Source organism: Mustela nivalis (genome assembly GCF_964662115.1).
Source record: "Mustela nivalis genome assembly, chromosome: 14".
In the NCBI taxonomy this organism is placed as follows: domain Eukaryota; kingdom Metazoa; phylum Chordata; class Mammalia; order Carnivora; family Mustelidae; genus Mustela; species Mustela nivalis.
This window is the reverse complement of record NC_139033.1, coordinates 40,001,750-40,015,535: the sequence shown is the minus strand read 5'-3', so window position 1 is coordinate 40,015,535 and position 13,786 is coordinate 40,001,750. Positions and strand designations below refer to the sequence as shown.

The 13,786-nt window shown below is 39.3% G+C and overlaps 1 long non-coding RNA gene across 1 annotated transcript in view; it reads left to right on the top strand.

Moving 5' to 3' along the window:
- Window positions 1-1,653: 1,653 nt before the first annotated feature.
- Window positions 1,654-13,786, top strand: part of LOC309848077 — a 29,842-nt gene continuing 17,709 nt past the window's right edge. Inside the window, exon 1 of the long non-coding RNA XR_014302812.1 lies at window positions 1,654-1,864. This is a non-coding gene — a long non-coding RNA (uncharacterized lncRNA). The remainder of the gene's footprint in view (window positions 1,865-13,786) is intronic.

Sequence of the window (13,786 nt, the reverse complement as noted above, 5' to 3'; positions counted from 1 at the left end):
AGCAACCTTTGGAAACGAATTATAATTAAACAGGAAAAAAATATAGCTTAGGATAATCCTGCCTTGCATATATATCAAGCCATAACTGGACAGATGAGTGTAACTCTTTCAGGAAAAATGTGGTGGAGATAGTTCTGGATTGGTCACCCTTATCTCTCCTCACTCAGAAAAACTGTTCTTGAGTTTGTATTTCAAACAATAGGAGTCTTTTTTCTATTTCTGGTTTGAATATCTCTCAAGAGAGATGTGAAGACACAGAGCACTTGTTTTGACAAAAGGTGTCCTCTTATTACTTTTGTTATTGTTATTATTAGCACAACCATTAGGTAAGTCTTAGCATGTCCACAGTAGAGATAAGAATCAAAGGTACAGAGAGCTAACTTGTCCAGGACTGGAGAGTGGATAAGGTGTAAAGCAAGCATTGAAACCTAGTCTCTCTAACCACAAAGTCCAGGCTCTTTCCACTCTACTTGGCTACCTTCTCACTCCGGACTACAGTGTATTAGACAGCAGCCTCTGAAAGTGACACGTCAACAAGGTAACTCCAGGTGGACTTTGGTGTACCCAGAATGCTTCTCACTCTCTCTTACTTGCTCTTGCTCTTTCACTCTCTCCCAGGAAAAAGGGACAAGCCTAAACATCTGAAGTGTTTCCTGTCACAGAGAGGCAATGTTACCAGTTTGAACACAAGATTAGGTCAGACTGGACTGCCAGATGAACCAGTAAGGCTGGACACGCTGAGCTAGAAGTCACGGCGGGATGACTGTGATTTATCTCTGGAGCTGGAGGCCCCTTTGAGCAGTCATTTGCAAGATGACTTGTAACAAAGGAGAGTGTTGGTGATCCTGAGCTGAAGCTTAAGGAGCTTGCTGAGGAACAGACCACACCTGTAGAGTTTCCCTGTTTTTTGACACTGATGCCAACTTGTGCATTAAATTCTTCATTATCTTCGGCCAGTCAGGTGCTGGCACTGTTGTGATGATTCTGTCTAAACCTCACAACAAACTTCTCTCCCTGTCGGGGTTTACCATGTTATCGTCATGTACCTGATTCAAGGGCATTGAAGCAAGTTTAAGAATTTTAGGATTTCCAAATCCTTCAGATCCACTCACTGAGCTTCCTTGACTGGATTATATTTAGACATTAGTGTGGCTTGATTTCTGAGAGTTTACTAAAGCAAGAAGTTTAAAGTTACTCACACCAGAAGATTATCCAGCCTTACTCTCATGCTTGGCTGTCACAGATGTTTTTGGTACCTGTCCACATGCCTTCTGTACCCATCATGCTATATATAGTCATTCCTCATCTTGTCCAGGAAGGGATACATTCGAAGACTCCCAGTGAACACCCAAAACCCCAGATAAGACTGAACCCTATTTATAATGTGTTTTTCCTATACATACATAGCTGTGATAAAGTTTAACTTATAAATTGGACACAGTGTGTGATTAAAAAGAAGTAACCAGAAAAATAAGACAATCATAACAATATACTGTAATAAGGTTTATGAGAATGTGCTTGCTCGCTCTTCTTGTGATGACAATAAAATGCCTATATGATGAGATGAAGTGAGGTGAATAATGTAGGCATTGTGATGTAGCGTTTGGCTCCTACTGACCTTCTGACAATATGTCAGAAGAGGTCCTTCTGCTTCTAGTCTCCAGTTGACCATTGGGTCTCGGAATCAGAAAAATAAGAAATGGCAGACAATGGGGGGGACTACTGCATACCTAACACAGGCCTCTAAGAACAAATGCCAGCAACTAAACTCTTCCTTGAATTGAACAGACCAGAAGCTCGAAAGAGTAACATCCCTGGGAGTAGTTCTCATCAGTGCTTTCCAAGCATTAGGACAGTAATGCAGGTAATGCTTCTTATCCACGCAGGATTACTAATAGTGCCTCCCTTCATTCTCAGCAGTGCACTGCCAATAAGATACATGGTCCCCTTGGTCCCTGGTGACTTTGAAAAGAGCTGTTTCAGTAGGGCAGTAGAGGTGAAAACTAGACTAGAGTATGATTGGGAGATGAGAAAACTGAGTCAGCTTGTGTAGACGAGTGTTTTGAGAAGGTTTTGAAAGGAATCGCAAGGTGAGGCAGCTGGAGGGTGCTCTGGTGACAAGGAAGGTTTTTTGTTTTGTTTTTTTTTTTTCAGTATGTTTTAGGTGTATGATGATGGAAGCAATCCTCTAGTGGGCACAAGATTGATGATGAAGGAAAAAAAAGAGAAAACCAAAGAATCAAAGTTCTTGGGGAGTGGAGGGGATTCAATGTAGACCAGCAATTGCCATTAGCTACTACTTTATTGCCTGATATAGTAGGTGTCAAAGAACCATGATTTTTAGTTACAAATAATGTACATCTATTTTGACTTTGTTTTAACTGTTCTTTTTGATATTTATCAACACAAGTTGATCATTTAATGCTCAGGAGGATTGTTTCATTAACATACTATAATGGCTAAAAAAAAAAACACCATACTACAATGGCTTCTAAGAATCACGTTCACCTAATAAGAGTAACTTAGATCAGCATTTCCAGCAGTAAGAGTACTAGAGATGCCAGCACCCCAGGAATTATTAAGAGTACTCAGGGTAGGAGGAGAAAAAATATGGTGGAAGAGTAGGGGACCCTATTTCAACTGGTCCCCTGAATTGAGCTGGATATCTATAAGATCATTCTGAACACCCATGGAATCAGCCTGAGATGTAAGAAGATATATCTGGATCTCCACAAACAGAAAATCTCTGGCAGTTGGTCTTGAGGTATGAAACAGGGAGCTGTAATTCCACAGGCAGATATTAGAACATAAATGGAAGGGGGAGGGAGCTGCCAAAAGCCCTTGAGACAGAAAGGTGAAATAACACAGGAGCGCAATAGCATCCCATGCTGGGAACTAGGCACAGACTCAGACCAGTGAGGGCAGGGAAAGAACTTTAGGGTAGCCTCCCAGACTGAAAGCTGGAGCTGCAGGGGCATGCATGTAAACTGGGGGCAGCTGGCAGTTTTAGAGGCACAAAGGCAGAGATGTGCCCAGACCAGGAAGACAGGGCTGGGAGTACTGCTGTGGGGCACACAACCCAGGACACTGCAGTTTTTAACAACACAGATAGCAATGGAGACAGTGTGGCCCAGAGAGCTCAGTGAAGTTCAGACTGTAATCTCTGTTCTGAGACAGAGGTTTGGATATGGTCATTTCTGCTCTCAGAAAAGATGTGGAAACCCACCAGGGAAAGCCACTAGAGAACAAAAGCCTGGAAAAAAACAATTATCACTGAGTCCATTTCCCCCCTCACGGGGGCAGGGCAACTCTGCCCAGACAGGGTTCCTTGAGTAACAGCATGGCAGGCCCCTCCCCCAGAAAACAGGCTAGAAGAACAAGAGGCCAACAACCCTAAGGTCCCTATAAAACAGGTACATCTTGCTTGGGTTGTGGTCAATAATTTGGACTCTGTACATTCGCTCAACTACCCCTCAACAGGACTAAGAGGAGGAACCCCCAACAAAGGAAAGAGACAGAGAATGTGGCTTCTACCATAGAACTAATGGATATGGATATAACCAAAATGTCAGAAATTGACTTCAGAGTAACAATTACCATGGCAATATCTAGGCTTGAGAAAAATATTAACAACAACATAGAAGTTCTAAGGGCATAAATGAGATCTAATCAGGCAGAACTTAAAATGCTATGAATGAAACAATGGGATCAGGAGGGAGACAAACCATAAGACTCTTAATCTCATGAAACAAACAAGGTTGCTGAGGGCTGTGAGGGGAGGGAAAGGGAGGCTAGGTTATAGACATTGGGGAGGGTAAGTGCTGTGGTGTGTGCTGTGACATGTTAAAGCCTAATGATTCACAGATTTGTACCCCTGGGGCAAATAATACATTATATGTTAATTTTTAAAATGCTATGAATGAAATTCAGTTTAAGCTGAATACGGTGACTGCCAGGGTAAACAAGGAAGAAGAACGAATTAGTGAAATAGAGAATAAGATGATAGAAAATAAAGAAATCAAGGTAGTATGGGGAGAAAAAATTAAAACCCAAGGAGTCAAACTGAGAGAGATTAGTGACAGAATAAAACTTCCAATGTCAGACTAATTGGGATCCCTGATGGGGTGGAGATAGAGAGAGGTCTAGAACATACATTTGAGCATGTAGTACCTAAGAACTTCCTTAATCTAGGGAAGGAAACAAGCATTCCTATCCAAGAGGCAGAGAGGGCCATTCCCAAGGTCAATGAGAACAGACTGACAATGCAACATATAATATTACAATTTGCAAATCTTAGATCCAAGGAAACAATCTTGAAAGTGGCAAGAGGGAAGAAATTTCTTACATACAAAGGGAGGAACATCAGAATAGCATCAGACCTGTCCACAAAGACGTGGAAAGCCAGAAAGGGCTGACAAGACATATTCAGGGTACTAAACGAGAAGAAAATGCAGCCAAGTATACTTTATCCAGTAAGGCTGTCATTCACAATGGATGGAGAGACAAGGAGCTTCCAAGACAGGCAGAAACTGAAAGAATATGTGACCACCAAGCTGGACCTGCAAAAAAATATTAAGGGAGGTTGTATAAAAGGAGAAAGACCCCAAGAGTGATATAAAACAGAAATTTACAGAGACAATCTATAGAAACAAGGACTTCACAGGCAACATGATGACAATAAAATCATATCTTTCAATAATCACTCTCAACATGAATGGCTTAAATGTTCCCATGAAACAACATAGGGTTGTAGATTAGATAAAAAGACAAGATCTATCCATATGCTGTCTATAAGAGACTCGTTTTAAACTTTCTACTTTCAGTCTGGAATTGAAGGGATGGAGAAGCATTTTTCATGCCAACAGACAAGAAAGTTGGGATAGCAATTCTCATATCAGACAAATTAGATTTTAAGCTAAAGACTAGAGTTAGAGATATAGAAAGACAATGTATCACACTTAAAGGGTCTATCTAACAAGAGGATCTAACAATTGTAAATATCTGTGCCCCCAACATGGAAGCAGACAACTATATAAGCCAACTGTTAACCAAAATAAAGAGACATATTAATAATATTATGCTAATAGTAGGAGACCTCAACACTCCACTCTCAGCAATAGACAGATCATCTAAGCAGAAAGTCAACAAAGAAACAAGAGCTTTGAATGACACATTGGACCAGATGGACCTCGTAGATATATACAGAACATTCCACCCTGAAACAACAGAATACTCATTCTTCTGCAATGCACATGGAACTTTCTCCAGAATAGACTACACCCTGGGTCACAAATCAGCTCTCAACCAACACCAAAAGATTGAGATTATTCCTTGCATATACTCAAACCATAATGCTTTGAAACTGGAACCCAATCACAAGAAAAATTTTGGTAGAAATTTAAACACTTGGAAGCCAAAGACCATCCTGCCTAAGAATGTTTGAGTCAACCAGGAAATCAAAGAAGAACGTAAACATATACAAAGTAAAACACATCCGTCCAGAGCCTATGGGATACTCCAAAGGGGGAAATACAGAGCCATGCAAGCCTCACTCAGAAAAATAGAAAAATCCCAAATACACAAATTAACTTTACACCTTAAAGAACTGGAGAAAGTACAACAAATAAAGCCTAAGTCACATATAAGAAGAGAAATAATTAAGAGGAGAGCAGAGATCAATGAATTAGAAGCCAGAAATACAGTAAAGCAGACCAATGAAACTAGAAGGTGGTTCTTTGAAAGAATTAATAAGATCAATAAACTGCTCAGCAGACTTATCCAAAAGAAAAGGGAAAGGATCTAAATTAATAAAATTATGAATGAAAGGGGAGAGCTCATGACTAACACCAAGGAAATAGAAATGATTATTAGAAATTATTATCAACAACTATATGCAAATAAATTAAGCAACTTGGAAGACATGGAGGCCTTCCTGGAAATCTGGTAACTAAGAAGACTAAAACAGGAAGAAATTGACATGATTAAACCAATAACCAGTAACAAGATTGAAGCAGTGATCAAAAGCAAAGCCTCCTAAAAAAACAAGAGTCCAGGGCCTGCTGGGGAATTCTACCAAACATTCAAAGAAATAATACCTATTTTTCTGAAGCTGTTTCAAAAAAATAGAAACAGAAGGAAAACTTCCAAACTCATTTCATGAGGTGAGCATTACCTTGATCCCCAAACCAGGCAAAGACCCCCCCCCAAAAAAGGAAAATTACACACCAATATCCCTGATGAATATGGATGCCAAAATTTCTCAACAAGATCCTAGCTAATAGGATCCAACAGTACATTAAAAGGATTATCCATGCGGAGAAAGGGGAACCCTCCTAACTATTGGTGGGAGTGCAAGCTGGTGCAACCACTCTGGAAAACAGCATGGAGGTTCCTCAAAATGTTGAAAATAGAACTACCCTATGACCCAGCAATTGCACTACTGCGTATTTACCCTAAAGATACAAATGTAGTGATCCGAAGGGGCATGTGCACCCGAATGTTTATAGCAGCAATGTCTACAATAGCCAAACTATGGAAAGAACCTAGATGTCCATCCACAGATGAATGGATCAAGAAGATGTGGTATATATACACAATGGAATACTATGCAGCCATCAAAAGAAATGAAATCTTGCTATTTGCGACAATGTGGATAGAACTAGAGGGTATCATGCTTAACGAAATAAGCCAATTGGAGAAAGAGAACTATCATATGATTTCCCTGATATGAGGAAATGGAGATGCCACATGGGGGGGGGGGGGTTAAGTGGGTAGGAGAAGAATAAATGAAACAAGATGGGACTGGGAGGGAGACAAACAATAAGTGACTCAATCTCACAAAACAAACTGAGGGTTGCTGGAGAGAGGGGGATTGGGAATGGGGGAGTTATGGACATTGGGGAGGGTATGTGCTATGGTGAGTGCTGTGAAGTGTGTAAACCTGGCAATTCACAGACCTGTACCCCTGGGGATACAAATACATTATATGTTTATAAAAAAATTTTAATAAATAAATTTTTAAAAGTGGGTAAAATAAAAAAAAAATTTTTTTTAAGGATTATCCATTATGACCAGGTGGGATTTATTCCTGGGATATAAGGGTGGTTCAACATTTGCAAATCAATCAGTGTGATAGAACACATAAATAAGAGAAGAGACAGGAATCACATGGTGCTCTCAATTGATGCAGAAAAAGCATTTGACAAAATACAGCATCTTTTCCTGATTAAAACTTGAGTGTAGGGATAAAGGGAACAATCCTCAATTTCATAAAAACCAGCTATGAAAAGACCACAGTCAGTATCATTCTCAATGGAAAAAGCTGAGAGCTTTTCTCTTAAGATTAGAAACATGACAAGGATGCCCACTCTTACCACTATGGTTCAACATAATACGAGAAGTCCCAGCAATAGCAATCAGAAAACAAAAAGAAATAAAAGTCATTCAAATTGGCAAAGAAGAAGTCAAACTCTCTTCACAGATGACATGATACTTTATGTGGAAAATCCAAAAGACTCCACCCCCAAACTACTAGAACTCATACAGCAATTCAGTAATGTGGCAGGATAAAAAAATCAACACACAGAAATAAGCCACTTTCCTATACACTAACAATGTAACTGTAGAAAGAGAAATTAGGGAATTGATTCCATTTGTAATAGCACCAAAAACCTTAAGATACCTTGGGATAAACCTAACCAGAGAGGTAGAGGATCTATAATCTGGAAACTAAAGAACACTTATGAAGGAAATTGAAGAAGACACAAAAAGATGGAAAAATATTTCATGCTCATGGATTGGAAGAATAAGTATTGTTAAAATGTCTATGCTGCCCAGAGCAATCTATACATTCAATGTCATCTTGATCAAAATACCAATGGCATTTTTCAAAATGCTGGAACAAACAATCCTAAAATTTGTATGCAACCAGAAAAGACTCCAAATTGCCAAGAAAATGTTGAAAAAAAAAAAAACCTGGGGGCATCACATTGCCTGATTTCAAGCTATACTGCTAAGCTGTGATCACTAAGACAGCATGGTACTGGCACAAAAACAGACACATAGACCAATGTAACAGAGTTGAGAGCCCAGATATGGACCCTCAACTCTATGGTCCTCTAATCTTCGACAAAGCAGGAAAAAAATATCCAATGGAAAAGACAGTCTCTTCATTATATGGTGCTGGTAAAATTGGACAGCTATGTACAGAAGAGTGAAACCCGACTATTCTTTGATACCATACAAAAAGATAAACTCTAAATGGATGAAAGATCTCAGTGTGAGACAGGAATCCATCAAAATCCTAGAGGAGAACATAGGCAGTAAACTTGTCAACATTGCCCACAGCAACTTCTTTCAAAACATGACTCCAAAGGCAAGGGAAACAAAGTAAAAATGAACCTCTGGGATTTCATCAGGATAAAAACCTTCTGCACAGCAAAGGAAACAGTCAACAAAACAAATAGACAACCCACAGAATGGTAGAACATACTTGCAAATGACACTACAGATAAATGGCTAGTATTCAAGACCTATAAAGAAGTTCTCAAATTCAACAGGAACAAATAATCAAGTCAAAAATGGGTAGAAGACATGAACACACACTTTTCTAAAGAAGAAATACAAACGGCTAACAGAAATGAAAAAATGTTCAACATCATTAGCCATCAGGGAAATTCAAATCAAAGCCACATTAAGGTACCACCTACACCAGTTAGAATGGCAATAATTGACAAGAAACAACAAATGTTGGAGAAATTGTGGAGAAAGGGGAACCCTCTTAAACTGTTGGTGGGAATGTTAAGTTGGTGCAGCCACTTTGGAAAACAGTATGGAGGTTCTTCAAAAAGTTAAAAATAGGGTTACGCTATGACCCAGAAATTACACTACTGGGTATTTACCACAAAGATACAGATGTAGTAAAAAGGAAGGCCATATGTACCCCCAATGTTCATAAGCAGTAATGTCCACAATAACCAAACTGTGGAAGGAGCTGAGATGCCCTTCAGCAGATGAATGGATAAAGATGATGTGGTTCATATATACAATGGAGTATTACTCAGCCATCAGAAAGGATGAAAACCCAATATTTACATCAACGTGGATGGAACTGGAAATTATGCTAAGTGAAATAAGTCAAACAGAGAAAGACAATTATCACATGGTTTCACCTATTTGTAGAACATAAGGAACATCATGGAGGATATTAGGAGAAGGAAGGGAAAAATGAAGGGGGGGAATCAGAGGGGGAGACGAACCATGAGAGACAATGGACTCTAGGAATTAAACTGAGGTCTTTGGGAAGGGGGGCTAGGTAAGCCCAGTGATGGGTATTGAGGAGGGCATATATTACATGGAGCATTGGGTGTTATACTCAAAAAATGAATCATGGAACACTACATCAAAAACCAGCAATGTACAGTATGGCGACTAACATAATAAAAAATGATTAAAAAATAAAAGAGTGCATAAAAATACAAAAAAAAAACACCAGAAACAAAAAAACAAACAACAAAAAAGCATACTGAGGAAAAAGAGTTCTATGATCACGTAAATTTGAGAAACTCTAACTGTACTCAGATATTGACAAGGCTCTCCAATATAAACTTCAGTTTAATTTTATTCAACCAAGAATTTCCTCAGAATGAGAAGTGAGAATTTATGCTAAAACATATTCCTTTATAAGTATGCATAAATACTCTTCTGTCAAATTTCTTAGCATTCATATAGCCTCAAAAATACCCAAACCTTGGAATATTCCAATATCTTGGAATATAGAAGAGCAAGGTATTATCTTCAAAGTTTACCCACTTACTTAAGAGATCATTATCCCTAATTTATTGTAGAATTGAGGCCTATAAATTCATTTTTTCCTCTCAGAGAGGAAAAATTATTATTTTTCTTTACTGTTCTCCTTCCTATACTTTAAGCTGATTGCCACTATTGATAAAATAATACAGGCAATGCTAGTGACTCAACTTTTAATAAGTTCTTCATGTAAATATTGTCAAAGGTCTCAGAAAGTCTAAATATATTTCATTCATGTGTTTCTTTTTATCTACATGCATATTTATTCCCTTGTAGAACTCTAGAAGATCAAAAAGCAGTGCCAATTTGTGAAGGAAAAAAATTGCAGTGCTAAAGAAAAAGCCAGAGGCTGTTCTTTCATAGAGCTGGAAATAAAAGTGGAATAAAATTAAATAGAAAATTTCTTCCCATCACATGTTCCCAACAACTTTGGACAACCTTTTGCAACTTGAACATGGGTTTGAATACTTTAAACATGAAAAAAAAATGGTGGGAGGAAAACAGGACAATGGTACTTACTCTGGCATAAGAATAGAATGATTTTATTGTGTAAATATGAAAAGTCTTCTGCCTCATCTTCAAAAATGTTTCAGAGAAACTTAGAACAATTTGTAGCCCATGAAATTCATATAATACACAACTTTCATCCATCATGCAAATAAGGTTTGATTTTTAGTACTGAAGTGAAATTTGTCCCAAATTTTATATTATATGAGAAAATTAGTTGTAAAATACTTCAGCACAATGAATCCAACCTTAAATGTTACCAGAGCAATCATTGTTTCTAGGTAGCTGATACTGTTACAGAACATTACATGACTTTCAAATCATGGGTCCTTTGTGGAGCTTAAATTTCCCAAGGCAAACATACTGGACATTAAAATAAAACAGGATCAATACCCTTGAGTAAAATTCACCTTTGATAATAAGTATTAGGGCAAAATTAAAATCTCAGAGCCTCTTTATCTAGTTATTTAAACATATTCTGGAGGATTTGCAGCTTCCTTCCATTAATAGCTATGTAAAGTCAAATGTCGTTTAATTAAGAGCCAGGTATAATTATCTATAATGTTTCTGCAATACTTTTGACTGAGGCTGTCCAAGGACATGAAATTGAACAAGTCATATGCCATGTTTATTGTATTGCTTTAGAATATTAACATAATAGTAAGGCAGCCTTATTCCCATAAGACAATGTCAGAGGTCAAAAGACTACATCACAAGTATTCACAGCAGTCCCAAATGCCATGTTTCACACAGTCCGTGTTCATTCTAATAATCATTCATCATTTTAAGTAAAGATAAGACAGTAGAAGTCTACTGTATTTGTTCACACCAACCAATTAATAAGTAGGAACTGAATACCTACTAACATGACACATGATACAAAAAATAAAAACAATGTCCTTGAAATATAACTGATGACCTCGAACACTAGATAGCATAAGGTCTTGCACACAGTAGGTACTCAAATGTATTGCTCTGAATATCTGAAAAATAGCAAATAATTCGAGATGACACACAATTTCATGCTAAAATATTTAGTCTATACCAATGGTTCTCAGAGCATCAACATCACTTGAGAATGTATAAGAAATGCAAATTCTCAGACTCCACCTCATACCAAATCCAATCTGAAACTCTAGGGGAGGGCCCAGCAATTTCTGTCTTAATAAGGTTTTTAGGTGATGACGGATGCACATAAAGTTTGGGGACCACCAGTATGGTCTGCAGATGCTGCCTGTTTTAGAGAGTCAAAAAGAACCCTGAGGAAGGAGAAACCAGGACATGCTTCATCAGGAGGCAGCAGAGGGAGACTTCCTGTTCTCTCAATACAGTTAAGATAACCAGAGAACCAAAATCATGGATAGTTATCACCCCCGGGATTCAACATACAAACCCGAAGTCTGTATTTATTCTGACATCATTCAAACAAGAGAAATGAGGGTGCATGCAGTTGATCTAGATAAAACAATAAGAGTGAAAGAACCCGTAAGGAGCAAAAATAATGTTAAAGTACGCTCAGGTTTGTGAGATGAGAACAGAATACAACACGGGGGACACCTGGGGGGCTCAGTGGGTTAAGGCTCTGTCTCCAGCTCGGGTCATGATCTCAGGGTCCTGGAATCGAACCCCGAGTTGGGCTCTCTCCTCAGTGGGGAGCCTGCTTCCCTCTCTCTCTCTCTGCCTGCCTCTCTGCCTACTTGTGATCTCTCTGTCAGATAAATAAATAAAATCTTAAAAAAAAAAAAAAAGGAATAAAGAAAGAGAATACACTATGGAAGAGACGACTCTGGGAGAATCCGGCTGCCACTCGCTGGATGCTTATTAATAACACAGGAAGACCGTACTGCCAGGCCTCCCTGTGGTTAGACTAGGACCTTGTAACGGGGGTCTAGTCAACATACTATAAGTTGCAGCGGTATTTGCCACATCTAGACCTGAAAACAAATCCTGTGTTTATAAAGGAAAGATTCCTATTTCCCCAGTGGTGGCCAGGTATCCAGCTCACATCAATCCATCAGCCGCATTCTGGTGGGCAAGGCCAGGCCTGGCAGACACCTAACCCTCTGTTTCCAGAGGCACAATCCTGAGACACTAACGCACCCTAGTCCACCACAGCTTAACCAATCACATGGGTCTTGTCTATGCTGCCATTATCCTCCAGAGCTTTCTGTATCAAAGAATTGTGTATAGGTGCTCCCAACGGGCTCAATCAGGTGAACATCCAACTCTTGATTTCAGCTCAGGTCATGATGTCAGGGTCATGGGACTGAGCCCCACACTGGGCTCCAAACTCAGCAAGGAGTCTACCTGGGATTTTCCCTCGCCCTCAGCTCCCCCCCAACCACGCTTGTGCTTGCGCTCTTTCTCTGTCTCCCTCTGCAAAATAAATAAATAAACCTTTTTAAAAACTTGTGTACAAAGCATGGGAATAACGGTTGAGGAAAGTGAGTGTAGGCCACTGCTCTTATTGCCTTTCTCCTGTATATATAAACATTTTGACTTTTGAAATGTGGCTTCGATAAAAGTAGGAAGAGAACAGAACAAACAGCAAGCTCTGGATTGGGATCAGCAAGAGGATAATGGAAAAGTGCTACATAGAAGGTATTTCTGCCAAAAGGGAGATTCCTTTTCAGCTCAAACTTCAGTCTGACTCCAGGAACAAGTTTTTAAAAACCACCTCCATGACCAAAGCACAGGAAATATCACCCTAGGAGCAGAGATCAAACAACGCACTCATGGGAAGACTCTACAAGCAGAACAGGAAATCATTCATAGGGAAGAAAGACTGGCAGGAGAATTCTTTATGGCACCGTGTTCCTGGGCTCCCCACCAGCAGTGGTCCTCAAGGAACGGGACCCACCATGCCCACCCCTTCACCTGCTTGCCATGAGATTCCAAAATTTCAAAACAGTGCTCATCAGACTTAAGTGTACATATTGGTCAGTTCCACGCTCCTCTCTGAACCAAGAAATAGAAAAAGAGTTTACTAGGAGCCAGGCCCCTGTCCCAAACAGAGAACTAATCAGAGTCCTGCTCCTTGTTCCTATAACACATCACCTCTCTGGGCCACATGCCTTGTGGCTCACCCCGTATGTCTCCCCCACAGCACAACCATCCTTGTTTCCTCAGAATTGACCTGAGGATTAAATGGTTTATCCCTCTTCCCAATTTGCCCTCCCTTCCTCCTCCTGCCTCCCCCCCCCCACCCCAAGTACTTAGGGTTTGGGTTTTTGTTTTTTTTTTTTTTTTTCTATTCTAACTATTCTATTCTATTCTAACTTGGGACTTAGGTAAGTTGAAGTCTGTTAAAGAATTTAAGATGGAGTGGCAGGAATAAATTCAATCAGAAATCTCACTCTTTAGCTTACATCTCACTCTTTAGCTCAGATTCAGAAAACACCAAAGCATACAGGGAAGGAGCTCTCAGAATGTGCCAAAATCTCACTGTGTCTTAGAATTTTTTATGCACATG